Source organism: Ursus maritimus, unplaced genomic scaffold (genome assembly GCF_017311325.1).
Source record: "Ursus maritimus isolate PB19 unplaced genomic scaffold, ASM1731132v1 scaffold_16, whole genome shotgun sequence".
NCBI classification, from domain to species: domain Eukaryota; kingdom Metazoa; phylum Chordata; class Mammalia; order Carnivora; family Ursidae; genus Ursus; species Ursus maritimus.
Window position 1 is genome coordinate 32175588 of NW_024424008.1, and position 15955 is coordinate 32191542.

Genomic DNA, 15955 nt, shown 5'->3' on the forward strand with positions numbered 1-15955 from the left:
CTCCACCCCCTTTGCTGTTCCTTCTGTCTGGAATAATGACCCCCCCCCACCCCAACAGATAAATAACTCATATTTATCTTTTATGTGACTATTCCCCTACCCTCTGCTTAGGTCTGAGATTTCATTTATATAGCATTCTACATATTGTCTATTGTAGCCAGTTTCACAACATTTTTTAATTGTGTGCTAATTTTTATCTAAACCTTATGAAACTGAGGATTTATAAGGGTGATGATCATATCTGTCTTGTTCACAAATTAACACAAATGTCTGAGGCAAAGTAACCCTCAATGGATAAATTATTGACTTAAATTTAGTGGAGCCTCATTAATGAAACTAACAGGACACTTATTCTATTAAAAAAAACAAATTCTTGAATAAGAATGGCACTTTCTCATTTCAGATCACTAAACTTGTCATCTAGAGAAAATAGAATGACCCTTCTGGAGTCAGTTATATCTTCACCTAGTTGTTTAAGAGAAAGGAGATGCCCCACACAAAGGAATGCTCCCGTTTCCTGAGACCACTCCCAGGCCTAAGGTAACTTGGAAAAGCTGGGATCATCCAGTTATGACCCTCAATAAAACAATCATAATCTGTACTTGTTGAGTGCCTTTGATGTGACAGCACTTTTAATATACTTTTTTTTTTTTTTAGGCTCAGAACTACCTTATAAGGCAGTATCACCATTGTTCCTTTATATGAGGCAGCTGAGCTCAGGGTAAGTAACTCGCCCAAGGATTCCCGTGTCTGTAAGTCTCAGAGCCAGAATTCAATCAGAGCTGTTTCTCATTCCAGAGCCTTTGCTCTTTGGATTTCAACACATTGTCTCTCTAAGGGCTTCCTCATACATTCAGGCTGGCAATGAAGTAGAGACTAGGAAAATCTGCCTGAGTGGACTCGGGGAATAGTGAGTCTCTCCGAGTAACAGAATGTTGGAAAAATAAGACTATCCATCCCTATCATTCTTGTTCAAAAATAAATCACTTTCATGAGCCCACTGCCTAGGTGAGGATAAGAAAGAAGTGAGTTTTTGATAACTTTTAAAGGCAGATGAAAGTCTTCCCCTTCAAAATTTCTATTCGCCCACCTAGCAAGCAACTCCAAAACCCAAGGAAGGGCCTGCTCGTTCAGCCAGCAAGCAGAGCTGCTGCAAACAGCTGTTTGTTATCACAGCACCACAGCATCATCAAGTGTCTATGGCATTAAAGTAAATCCTTGTCTCTCTGACCCATGACAGATCCAGTCATCCAAGAGATGGCTCCTGAGATACATCTCAACAAGCTGCATTAAAAACCAGAGCTTCATAGTCGAGCTGTTACCAATTGGGAAGCTTCCTATTGTTCCAAGGTATGTTATGCTAAATGACCAATCATTTTTTATTGATTCTCAGTGCTATTTGTCAGGAAGTCCTGAGTACATAATCCTCGCTGATCTTGTGGTCCTTGGAAATGACAGCTAAAGCCAGCAGCTGGCTTAGTGAAAGAGTGACATAAAGATAGCAATGTCTCTTCTGCTGCATTATTCATGTAAGTAAGCCCATTCACTAATGGCCATGCAGGACTCCTATTAACTCTTGGTGCTTAGGAACAAGAGTGGAGGATCAAAGTCTTAGCAAAAGTACAAGTATGAGGTTATGTGAAAATGTCAATAATTTTTAGGTATTTTATTCCCATAGCTTAAGGCTTTAAATTCTAAGTTTCAGAAAGGTAGGCTGATTTCCATGACAATTTCATTTCCCCTGGCTGGTAAGAGTATGCACCACATGTCACCTCAAAAGTATCTGTGGTTTGGGTAAATGAGTGACTAACCACTCAGCTCCTTTAAGGAAACTTTCAGAAACTTATCGCTCATTCTTTTGCATTTAACGTGTGTGTGCATGCATATGTATATGTATGTGCAGTCCACATACATATGCACACATATATGTATATTAATGTGCGTGCACAACATATGCATTTATATGTATGCACATGTGTGTATGTTTATATTACTTTCTATCTATCTGTCATCTATCTATCTATCATCTATCTATCTATCTATCTTAAAGACTTGACTCACATCTCACATGATTGTAGACACGTGGTGAGTCCAAAATCTAATGGCTTGGCCAGCAGACTGGAGATGCAGGGACGAATTGCAGTTTGAATCCAAAGGCAGTCTGCTGGCAGTATTTCTTCTTCCTCTGAGAAGGTCAGTCTTTGTTCTACTAAGACCTTCAACTGATTGGATGAGGGCCTCTCATATTATAGAGAGCAATCTGTTTTATTCAGTGCCTATCAATTTAAATATTAATCTTGTCCAATAACATCCTCAAAGAAACATCCAGAATAATGTTTGATCAAATATCTGGGCACCCATGGCCCATCTGTATTGACACATAGTATTACCAATCGTCAGCCACTCCTCACTTTGCAGTATCAATTTACATTCTCACCAGTAATGTAGGAAAGTTCCAGTTGTTTTGCATCTTTATCAACACATGATATTTTTAACATTTTTATTTTCGCCATTCTAATAGGGATGGTATAGTGATTAAAACAGTGGGTTTTAGGGGTGCCTGGGTGGCTCAGTTGGTTGAGGATCTGACTTTTGATCTCAGTTCAGGTCTTGATCTCAGGGTCATAAATTCAGGCCCTATGTTGGGCTCTGTGCTGGGTGTGGAGCCTACTTAAAATAAAAAAACAACAGTGGTGTTTAATTTGTATTGTGCTAATGGCTTACGATGTTGAACTTCTTGAGTTCTTATTTGCCATTCTTATATTCTCAAAGTTCAGGACCTTTGCCCATTTTTGGTGAGGTTGTTTGTTTTCTTATTATTGAGTTTTTAAAATTCTTTATATATTCTAGATAAAGTCCATTGTTGGGTATGTAATTTGCAGTCTGTATCTTGCCATTCTTTCGTTAAGTATCTTTGACAGACCAAAAGCTTTAGATTAGGGTGATGCTCAGTTTATCAGTTTTTTTCCTGTGTCATTTTTAAGAACTCTTTACCTAATTCCATGTCTCAGAGATTTTCTCCTATTTTTTTCTAAATGTCCTATAACTTTATGTTTTACATTTAGAATTACGATTTGAGTTGAACTTTATAAAATGTGTGAGGTTTAGGTCAAAGTTCGTTTTTTATATATGGACAACCATTTGTTCCAATACCATTTATTGAAAAGATTATCCTTTCTCAATTGAATTATTTTTATACTTTTGTCCAAGTTCAAATGGCCATATTTGTATAGGTATATTTCTGGACTCTGAATTTTTTCTTGTTCATCTATGTGTCTATCTCTTTGGTATTAGCAAAGCTTTACTGTCTTATCTTGAGTTAATTATTGTAGCTTTATAGTAAGTCTTCAAATCACGTAGTTTGATTTCTCTCATTTTGTTTTTCTTTTTCAGAATAGCCATTCTATTTTTTCCCGCCATATAAACTTACAGCTGCTCTGCACTACATCTTCTATATTAGGCTAATCCTTGTTTCAAGGTAGTGTCGTGTTTTCTTCTGCCTCTAGGCCTTTGTTTACGGCATCTCCTCTACTTAGAATGTCCTTCCCTGCCATCTGCTCTCAAAGTCGCACCCATGTTTTACAACATAGATCAATCCCTATGAAGTCTTTTGTCTTGTGTTTATACAACATTGGGTGAATTGGGTGACGTGAATCATAGCCTGGTACAGAGCAGATGCGAGAAATGGAGAACCCACTGTTTTCTTGGACTTTCTACCTGGCCTTTTAGGAGCCGAAGTGAAGCTTTGCCTTTGCTGAACTCCAGCCAGTTGCCTCTCACAAATTTATTATGGACTGATAAGATGGATGGATGGATGGATGATGGATGAGAATGGTTTCACAGATGTTTTCATTCTGAGGGCAACGGATACTCAGAATTGACAATGGAGGTGAAAGGTGGCATTTTAGGGCAATATATTCCTTTAAAGTATGCTGTCCAAATGTGTGACAGTTTGCCCCATGGAAGAGTTGGCATTTCCATAGCACAGTATCCATTCAGACCACTTGGCATACTCTATGGTGAAAATCAAGGTCAGACATTTATTCTTTTTCTGAAGAATGAAGCAGAGACAAAAAGTTGACTTTGCTTTTTCCACCTGTCAAAAAAGAAAAGGGAAGGAAATTAGCATATCATGGGCTTCATCAGTCAATTCCTGTACCAAGTATTTCACATACTACAGTTATTACACAATAATCCTTTCACTCTGCTCTTACTTCCATGTTGTTATCTGCACTTTATAGGTGAGGAAACTACATTTAGGAGACTTGACCAGGGTTATCTATTTGGTAGAAATAGAGCCTCAGTACACCTGGGGTGCTCACAGACACACACACAAATCAAAGTAGAAGCATAAGTGGGAGACATGATGTATGGGCCATGTAAGACAGATACCATGGGCTGATATCATTGAACTCTGAGCACGCATTGTAAGCTGTTAAGGAGCTCTTTCATATTTATAAATACCTTTGAGTTATTTAATGATGTAGCTTCTATTTGGGTTAATTTTGCTCAGTTTATTTGTAAAACACTTGTTCATTTTGCCAACTGTCATGACATTTCCTTGAAGGCACTTTGGAATAGACATGGAAGGTGTGTTCTCTGCAGTAGAGAAGCTGGTGTAGAAGGAATGTGGCTGAGAAGAATGTAGGCAACAGAGACAGAAGGCCAGAGGGGGCCACAGCTGATCACAGCTGGCTGAGATATTGTTGCTACCAGTGACTGCAAGGACATTTATTTATTTATTTATTACTTTATTAATTTATTTTTAATTTTCTACAACTTGGATTTAAAATTTTTCACAAATGAGATAAAGTTAGAAGATACGGGATAACATTCACTAAGGAGGCCAATGTCTTATCAATTGAAAGTAATAGAATAATCTTAATCTCCTCTAGTTATGTTTATTGGTTAAAGCACAGTTAATATGGCCTACCTGATAGGGACCCTACTTGTGTCCTTCATCTCCTCTCTTGTCCCTCTGCACTGTACATGCCATGCTCTTATTGTACTGATACTTCAGTGCCCCAAGATGATTCTTCTGCTTGGATTATTCCTCTATTATCTACCACCTTTCATTAGCAAGACTAATTCCAATAATGATAGTGGGAATTTATGAATTGGCAATTATTTTTAATAATTAGTAATTAATTAATTAATTAAGAATCTCATTTAGCAAGAGAGGAATCATTAAGAGAAAAAGTTTCCCTTAAATGTGGAAGAGCAAACATGGGGAGGGGAACCAACAATGTTTTGAACAAGAGTCATTAAAAACACTCATCTTTTTTCTTAAAAACAAAAAAACAAACAAAAAAACCCAATCATCATTTTCCTGAGTTCATTCAGTTCCATGTTATTACTTTTTGTTCTGTTTAAATGCAGCTTTTTCATAAGTTCTGGAAATTCATAGTTTAGTTTTATGATCTTAAGGTTACCAGAAACCTGTATTTGTCAAAGGTCCTCTGTGAATCTTCTTGAAGCTGAATGATTTTGCAGAGTTTAACACAAACTTTTTTCCAGGCTGAACTAGTCATGTATCTACTAAAACGACCCAGCATTGCTGGTGTTTCAGAAGTAGAAATTGCTGAGAGTCTTGCAGTTATGTTGGAGAATGGAGTGTAGCCTGAGACATGCACATAAAAGCAATGGAGAGTCTGATGTTGAAGGGAGATTTTATTTTATTTTTTTAAGTTTATATAGCTTTGTATTTACTGCAGGATTGCAGAATTGGGAAGGAGAGCATACTGTATTTTGAGATGTGTGCTGTGCATAATGAACTAGACTATGTTAATGTTCTTTGTGAGATGTAAGTAAAGATTAGAATTCATTTTTAATTACTTGTTGATGGGCTGTACTATGTACAATCTCTGATTGTGATTCCATGAGTAAAGTGGGCCATGGCAGGTTCCAGCTTGCCTTCGGATTATACTTCTACTGATTCTTTATGTTTCAGCTAGGTCACATCCTCTAGAAAACTTTTCTTTACCTCCGAGTCTGCATTAGATGCGTCTCTTGTACCTCATGCTTCCTATCACAGCATTTACCAAGTTATCTTGTAAATGCACGTTTAAATGTCTCTTTCCTCCCATGTGACATAATATCTATACAGGTTAGGCCTGTATCTATTTTCTTAATCACTGTATTCTAGCACTGAGCATCTGGAATGACACAAAATATGTATTCTAGATATTCAGAGAAGGGAAAAAAGGGGAAAGAAAATGACAGTATGATGATTAAGTCATATAGTAATCACTGGGCACTGGAAATCTTTTCCTTCTGGCTGCCATATAGGTGATCATTTAGTAAATATCTGTGGAGTCTTTGCTATGTGCAAGATCTGTTCTGGGCATGGGGATAAAAGAGAGATGGAAACCGATCACATCTTTGTCCTAAAGAAGCATGCACTCTGCACACTGAGTGAGATAGAGGTAAAAGTTCATTGAATTCCTATTTTGTTGATCAAAGTAAACATTTTTTCATGGACTACTTATTATATTACTCTTTTCAAAATATTTTTAATGTTTGATGAGCATCTAAAAAGAAAATGACTACACCATCCAAGAGAAGTCCCTGCAATGTCTTGGTGGCAACACTCAGGCCAAGGAAGGATCCAGAAAGAAAATAAAAACCTTCTCTAGGACGCACTCTAAATCTAACCTCTTAACCATGATGGGGCTGTCTCCAAAGCATTTATGGAAGTAAAGAAGAATTTGCAAGAGCATGCATATGTGTGAATGATATCATGATACACGGATAGTTTGGAGGTGAGCTCAGAGAAGGTAAGGGCAATAGGAATTGTGAAGTGCTTCCAAGAAGCTGAGCATCTCACGTGATGAAATGTATTTATAATCATATCTTGGTTATGGATTTCTTAATTCACAGGAAATATGCATCCTCAGTCTTATACCTGTGATCAACTCAAGTTCATAACTCCAGCAACTAGGGGCTGCGTCTTGTTCATTTCTCTGTCCACCATGCTTTATATATGGTAGTCATCCTAATGTCTGGGCTCATAGAAAAATGTATAAAGCAGATAATTCAAAACAAGAGATAAGCAAAGGACTATTGTTTTTTTTACCTTTGGTGTTTTTGCCTTCTTTTTAATATTTTTCTTGAAGCACTATTCAAATGGCTTTCTATTGTCATAAATGCAGGTTGATGTAGTGAAAAATTGAACTCATGTTTCTTGACTCTATCCTACGTGACAGTGAATTTATATACCTTAGCTCATCTAATCTTCACACCAGTCTTCTGTAATAAATCTTACGTGTTAGCCTTATTTTGTAGATAAAGAAACTCAACCTTCCCCAGGGAGGAAGACTAACTTGCCCAAAGACACATAGTTAGCAGGACCCAGAGTCTAGAGTCTCACTGAGGTGTCTGGGCTTAAAGCTTGTGGTATTCTGTCTGCTGAAGCTCCTATAAAAAAAAAATCATGCTGTCACTCCAGTTTTCCATTTTCCAGGGAGTATGCAAACCACTCTACCTCTCTGAATCTGTTTTCTCTGTTTAATGGGGGATAATAACATCTCTCTGATGAGTAATAGATACTAATTATTGACATATTTATAAACATTATCTATAATCCTCATTACAATCTTGAAATAAGCATTAATGTTCCCATTTTACAGATGAGGAAACCACATTTCAGAAATATTAAGCAACTGGCCACACATCACGTAGGTGGTAATGCCAGAGCTGAGATTTGAACCCAAGTATGTCCAATTCAACCCAGTTATTCTTCCACTCTACCAGAGGGCAAGATTATAGATATTTTTGGCTTTTTGGGCCATGAGTCTGTTTTGCAATTCTCACTGCTATCATTGTAGTATCAAGGTAGCCATAGGCAACATTCAAACAAATGAACATGACTAGGTTCCAGTAAAATTTATTTATGGACACTTAAATTTTTCCAGCCTTTAGTAATGTAAAAACCATTCTTTAACCTCAGCCAGGTGATCAAAGTTAAGGTCATCAGTGGAAGTTATGCAACCAGCCTGTCAATACCCTAGATATGTGATGAGAATGGGATTCTACATTTATGTCCTTCCTCCACAAAACCTGTAAACCCTATCTAGCTATGAGGAAAACACTGGATCCAAATTGGAAGACATTCTACAAAATACCAGACCAGTATTCATCAAAATAGTCAAAGTCATCAAAGACAAGAAAAGTCTGAGAAACTGTTACAGCCAAGAGGAGCTAAAGAGACATGATGAGTGAGTGTAATATGGTATCCTGGATGGGATTCTGGAACAAAAACATTAGGCAAAAACTAAAGAAATCCTAATAAAATATTGACTTTAGTTAATAATAGTGTTTCAATGTTAGTTGTGTCAGTCATACCATAGTAATGCAAGATGTTCGTAACAGGGGAAACTAGGTGTGGGGAATATGGAAGCACTTTGTGATATGCTTGTAACTTTTCTGTAAATCTAAAATTATTCTAAAGAAAAAAGTTTACTAAATGTTTTTAAAAAATATAAGCCCCCTTCTCCCCACCTGCAAAAAAAAAAAAAAAAATCTCTCAGGGTCCATACAGAAGCAGATGGTGGGATAAATTTGGCCTCACAGACAAGTTAGCTGTCCCCTGCACTATACTGCTATGCCTCTGTACTGTCCTTATTGGGCTATTCAAAGAATATTTTGTATATAAAAGTACTTTGCAAAGATGCAAGCTGTTATGTAGATAATAGCTTTATATGTGCACTTAGTATATGTTATTTCATCTAACAAACACCGAGTGACTAATGCGTACAGGGCATGTTGCTAGATTTTGACCAGTAAAGTAAGAAGGACACAAGCTCTGCTTTGAGAAGCTGGAGATTTAGAAGATTTAGGCATTTATAATAATTGCCACAATGCCACCAGATGAAAGTAGTCACTATGTATTTCATACCAGCTACAAGACATTTATAAAGGAAGGAGTGATATATTTTTATGGTAAGAGAAGAGGGAAAAATTTTCAAGGAGGAAGTGATACTTGAACTGAGTCTTACATGATAAATATGAGCACAGTAGGAAAATAAAAGTTGAAGGTGAAGGTGGGGATGTGAGGGAGCCAGAGGACAATCTAGGTAGAAGGAAGAACCTGAGTAGAAGGCTGGACATATGAGAGAGCATGACATGATTTGAAATCTGCATGGGGTTTGTTATGTCTGAGACACATGGCATTGATATGGTGTCTACTGAGCAACTCACTGCATACTGGACATACTATATAAGTGCATTTCATGCACAGCTTCTTCTAATCATTATTGTCTGGTAGGCTTCTGAAGTGTATTTCTGACATTGGCTGAATTGTTCTTGCTCCCAGATTTTTAAAAAATTTTAAAAAAAATTAAGATTTTATTTATTTATTTTAGAGAGAGAGAGCATGAGCAAGCAGGGGGAAGAGCAGAGGGGGAGGGAGAGAGAAGGGGAAAGAATCTCAAGCAGACTCATCACTGAGTGCAGAGCTGGGTGTGGGGCTCGATCTCATACCCAGAGATCATGGCCTGAGCCGAAACCAACTGAGCCACCCAGGCTTCCCCCTTCCCCCAGATTTTTATGTTGAAGTGCTAACTGCCAGTTCCTTAGAATATGACTATATTTGGAGATAGAGATTTTAAAGAGGTAGTCAAATTAAAATGACATCATTAGGGTGGGCCCTAATCCTGATGTCCTTATAAGAAGAGGAAATTAGGACATGTAAGTAAAGACCGTGTGAAGACACAGGGAGAAAATAGCCACCGACAAGCCCTGAACAGAAACCAAACCTGCTGATACCTTGATTTCAGACTTCTGGCTGCCAGGCACCTGAAAAAAAATTTGTCATTTAAGACACTCAGTCTATGGTACTTTGTCATGGAAGCCTTAGAAAATGATTATGGTCTTTGAATTTCTTCCATTGTCCATGCCTCTCTAACTCAACCTGCTACCACCCTGGCCCAAAGGAGTATCATCTCCTTCTTGAACTATTACTATTGTACCTTAAATAGTTACTCATATTTACTCTCACAGCCCTCAAACAATTGCTCACCTCACCTTGAAATGCAAAACATCATTGTGCCACGTCTCTTCAATGACTACATATGGTGAAACTTGAGATCAGGAGACCAAACAGAAGAACATTGCGTTAGTCTGAACAAAACGTGGCAGGGGCTTGAAATAAGGCCAATGGAGTGGGGACACAGAGGAAGGAAGAAATCAGACAGGCTTCGAAGACAAGAGCCAAAGGAATGTATGGCTCATTAAATGGTGGGGGAGGAGAATAAGAGATGGATCATGAATGTCTCTCAGGCAGTTACATCTCTAGAACTGTTGCCACACATGTGAGCAGATAATTTTTAAACTTTCCCTTATGTGACAAAATCATTTTCAGTAATAATCATGTAATGACTAATGCATCATTACTTTCTTGATTTGTACTTAGAAAACAATACACAAAAGAATACATTTAAATTTTAAAGTCATTATTTAAACTCATTAAGATATTTTATGTATTTTTACTATATATTTATTGTTTGCATTTTCCAAACAAAAATATTACACCATCCAGTTCACATTTATTTCAATACTTTTAACTTTTAACACGAATGAGAACTGGTCATCTCATTCTAATGAAAGAACTGAAGCACCCAAGTTGTCTTGCTTTGTTTTTTTCAATCACTCTGCTAGTGTCGTTTATTTTAAACTACTGTTTTAATGCAAGAATATGTATTATCATAGGAAATGGGGATATACACTGTGCCTGATGTGAGCTTGAATGCTTCTGAGCCATTTCAACAATAGCCAAATTATTAAAAGAGCCCAAATGTCCATCGACTGATGAATGGATAAAGAAGATGTGGTGTATATATACATGAAATATTACTCAGCCATCAGAAAGAACAAAATCTCACCATTTGCAATGATGTGGATGGAGCTAGAGAGTATCATGTTAAGTGAAATAAATAAGAGAAAGACAAATACCACATGATTTCATTCAAAGTTACTTTCAAAAGAAACAAGTGTAGCTGCATCCACACATGTTGGGAGTCAACTGTGTAACTGGAGATTCTCAGATTAATTCCCATGAAGGATAAAATGTTTATTATAGTACATCATTAAATAGGCTAATTTGAAACTTGCACATATATTAGTAAAACTCCAGGATAACTATGGTAATTATTTAGGACTTAGAAAAAGTTTTTGAGGGAGGAGACTTTTATCACTGACATTATTTAGACTTGTCACCACATCGTGATTAAAAAAAAAATCAATTTCTGGGGCACCTGGGTGGCTCAGTCGGTTAAGCTTCTGCCTTCAGCTCGGGTCATGATTCCAGGGTCCTGGGAGGGAGTCCCGCATCAGACTCCACATTGGGGCTCCCTGCTCAGCGGGGAGTCTGCTTCTCCCTCTGCCTCTCCCCCCTGCTTGTGATCTCACTCTCTTTGCCTCAAATAAATAAATAAAATCTTTAAAAAAAATCAACCTCTAGTCAGGTGTATCATTATGCTTATATTCTCTCCATATAAGGCACCCCATAATTGAGTGTACCTGAAATGAATAGTTCTCGCTATATCAGCCTGCCCTTGATCCACCACTCTCAGGTATTCGACTCAGGAAAAAAAAAATCCTATTATGTTCTGTGTTATGGTCAAATTTCATCCCCTCAAAATGTGCATATTGAAGTCCTAACCCCACGTACCTGAGAATATGACTGTATAGGGTCTTTAAAGAGATTATTAGGTTAAAAGGAGGTTATTGGGGTGAACCCAAATCCAATATGACTTGTATCCTCATACAAAGAGTTCATTAAGAAACAGACACACAAAGAGGGAAGACTGGTATGAAGACACCAGAAGAAGATAGCCATTTACAAACCAGGGAAAGAGCCCTCTGAAGAAATGAAACTTGTCAACACCTTGATCTTGGGCTTTCAGCCTCCAGAACTATGAGGAAGTCAATTTCTGTTGTTTAAGCCACATAGATTGTGGTACTTTATTATGGAAGCTCTAGAAAACTAATACATTGCCTGACTCCTAGAGAGAGGTTTTATTAGAAAGGTGATGACTTCAGCTTTGAATCAATTTAGTCTTGTGAATATTGGAAACTTCCTTTTGTCCCTGAAATAAATGCCACTTGATTGTGATGAATGATCCTTTCAATGTATTGTTGTGTGCTTTTGCTAATGTTGTGTTAAGGATTTTTGCATCGATGTTCATCAGGGATACTGGCCGTTAGTTTTCTTTTTTATGGTGTCTTTGTGGTGGTGTGGCTGATACTGGTTTTGATATCAGGGTAATGTGGGCCTCATATAGTGTTTTTGGAAGCTTTCCTTCCTGTTCTATTTTTTGGAATAGTATGAGAAGAATAGGTATTAACTCTTCTTTAAACATTTGATAGACTTTACCTGTGAAACTATCTGGTTCTGGACTTTGACTTTTGGGTAGCTTTTTTTATTACTGATTTAATTTCATTACTAGTAATTGGTCTGTTCAGCTTTTCTATTTCTTCCTGATTAAGTTTTGGAAAATTGTGTGTTTCTAGGAATTTATCCATTCCTTTAGGTTGTCCCATTTGTTGGTACATAATTTTTCATAGTATTCCTTTATAATCCTTTGTATTTCGGTGGTGTCAGTTGTGGCTTTTCCTCTCTTGTTTCTGATTTTATTTTTTGGAGGTCCTTTCTCTTTTTTCTTGCTGAGTCTGGCTAATGGTTTGCATCCTCTGGGACACCCCAGAAATTTCAGAACTGAAATTGGAAAATGACAGTGAACTGGGTATATATATTTGCATGTCATCAGCGCTTAGGTGGTAGTTGAAGCCATGAGAATAGATGAAATTATCAAGAAAGAAATGTGTAGTGAAAGAAGGAAGGCCAAGGATGGGTGCTTGGGGGCACCCCAAAACTCTGAATAAATGTGCATGTTTTCTCACAGATATATTGGGACATACCAGCTGGGATTATTCACCAGAGAGAGGCTATTTAGAAAGATACTAAATTTTGGAGAGAAAATCCTCTGAAAATGAAAATTGTTCCTGTGATCATCCTCAGGATGAACAGTTTTCTCATCTGAGGCTAGCTATCCCTGTGATCTACCTGAAAAACATTTAGCTAAAAATACTGGATAGAAATAAAGTCTGAGCTGTTTCTTTCAAAGGAAATATCACTGGCAAAATAAAGTGACTGTTGAATAAAAAGGCAAACTGAAAATTTAGATTCCTGGAACCTGAGGTCTTTATGTGCTGGAAGGGCCATGCTTTGAATATCTCAGAATGTTGTAATTGTCATTGGTAAGCTAAGAAATAGGAATAGCTCTGAAAAGCTAGTTTGAAAAAAAGAATAGATCACATCAAGGCTTTAGTGAGAAAGAATAAAATGTCACTGATGCTTGAAATAAAAAATATCACACAGGGCTTTTTCAACTTCAAAGTCATCCCACTTTGTACGTGTGCGTGGATGTGTGTGTGCATGTGTGTATGAGCATGCACAGATTTAATGTCAGATTTCAGTATATCTTCCAACTTGAAAATTTAATAAAGGTTAATGTGTCCATTTTATCTCATTTGTATAGATATTCATCTCTTAAAAATAACAGTCTTTTTTTTTAATAGAATGTATTTTTTAGAGAAGTTTTAGAATTACAGCAACCTGTGTTGAGCAGAAGGTACAGAGATTTCCCATATACCTCTCATTTCCCTCACATCAATATCTCTACCACAGTGGTACATTTGTTATAATTGATGAGCCTATTTTGACACATCATTATCACCCAAAGTCTTTAGCTTATATGAGGGTTCACTCTAGGTATTGTGCATTCTATAGATTTGAACAATGGCATGTATCCACTATTATAGTATCATACAGAGTAGTTTTGCTACCCTAAAAATCTGTGCTCCTCCAGTTCATTTTCCCCCTCCCTGTAACCCCTGAAAAACACCAGCATATTTATTATCTCCATAGTTTTCGATTTTCCAGAATGTTATATAGTTGGAATCATATAGCATACAGTCTTTTCATATTGGCTTCTTCAACTTAGCAATACGCATTTAAGGTTCTTCCAGGCCTTTTCGTGGTTGGATAGCTCGTTTCTTTTTAGTGCTGAGTAATATGACACTGGCTGAATGTACCATAGTTTATTCATCCATTCATCTCCTGAAGAACATCCTAAATGTTTCCAAGTTTCAGCAAATATGAATAAAGCTACAAAAGATATCTGTGGGCAGGTTTTTGTGTAGACATATATTTTCAGTTCCTTTGGGAAAATACTAAAGAGCAAGTTTTTTGGATTGTATGATAAGAATATATTTACAGTTGTTTGAAACCACTGAACTGTCTTCCAAAGTGGCTATTCCATTTTGTTTTCCCACTGTAAATGAACGAGAGTTCCTGTTGTAACACGTCCTCACCAGCATTCGATATAGTCAGTGTCCTGGATTTTGGTTCTTCTAATAGGTGTGTAGTGGTAGGTCATTGTTATAATTTGCATTTGTCTGATGACATATGATGTGGATCATCCTTTCATATATTTATTTACAATGTGTATATCATCATTGGTGAGATGCCTTTGGTCCATTTTTTAATCTGGTGAATTTCTTACTTGAGGTTTTAAGAATTTTGGTATATTTTGGATAAAAATCTTTTATTAGATATACCTTTTATGAATATTTTCTTCTGGTCTGTCACTTTTTTTTCATTCTCTTAACAGTGTCTTTTATAGAATAGAAATTTTTAATGCTATTAAAGTTCAGTTTATCAGTTTTTTCCTTCATGGTTCATGTCTTTGGTGTTATATCCAAAAAGTCACTACCATACGCAAGGACATCTAGGTTTTCTCCTATGTTATCTTCTAGGAGTTTTATAGTCCTCAGTTTTACACTTAAGATTTTTAATCCATTTTAGCTAATTTCTGTGAAGGGCATAAGGTCTGCATTAAGATTCATTTTTATGCATGTGGGTGTCCAGTTCTTCCAGCACCATTTGTTGAAAAGACTATCTTTACTTCTTGTATTGCCTTTGCATCTTTGTCAAATATAATTAGAACACTTGTTCTTTGTCAGACACACACACACAAATCAAGGCCTTTCAGAAGTTGCAAGGACACAATATTGAAGAGAATAACAAAATTAGAGGACTAACACTACCTGACTTCAAGACTTGCTTTAAAGCTGTAGTAATCACAACAGTGTGGCACTGGAGAAAAAATAGACAAGTAGATCAATGGAACAGAATAGAGAGCTCAGAAATAGACTCTCATAAATATAATTAACAGTCCTTTTTAAAGCAAAAAGTATATTGAAAAATTTAAGGGTAAGACTGGCCTCATTCAAGCTTTATGTTAGGGGTCAAATGGTAGAAACAGGAATCAGCTCATCTCTTGCTCCATCTCTCAGGCCTGTTTTCTCTGTTAGGTCACTTATCTGGCAAGCTTTCTTTAATGGAGGCAAGATGACCACAAGTAGTCCAGTATTCTATTCAAGTCCAAATGTCCAAGCAAAATTTTCATTGTGTCTCAGAGGATCTGAATGCAGTATATGCCTGTTAATGGACCAGAATTGCCTGGAGGGCACATGATGTGATGATTTTCCTAAGCCTGGTTCATGTGCTCTACTTTGATTTGGTTTGGATCCCATGTTGTCTGTAAAGTCAAGAAGGGTGTATCTGTAAATATCTGATGCCAGATGAAGAGTGCATGAATGTTGACTGGTTTAAAAAATATGAACACATGCATACACACAACGTGTTTATATATACGTATATACAATTATAAGAAAATACAATGCAAGCTAAGGAAAGAAAACTTTAAGGTGTTCCAAATGCCATTTTATTTGTGTGTGAGAGGAAAAAGTCAAATGGGAAAAAAGACAAATGGTTAAGCACATTGCTGTTTTAATACTGCTATTCGACTGCTCCAGGAAGACAGTTTTCAACAGAATGTTATGGGACTAAAGAATTATTCAAGGTTATTTTTGTGGGAGAATATTTAAAAAT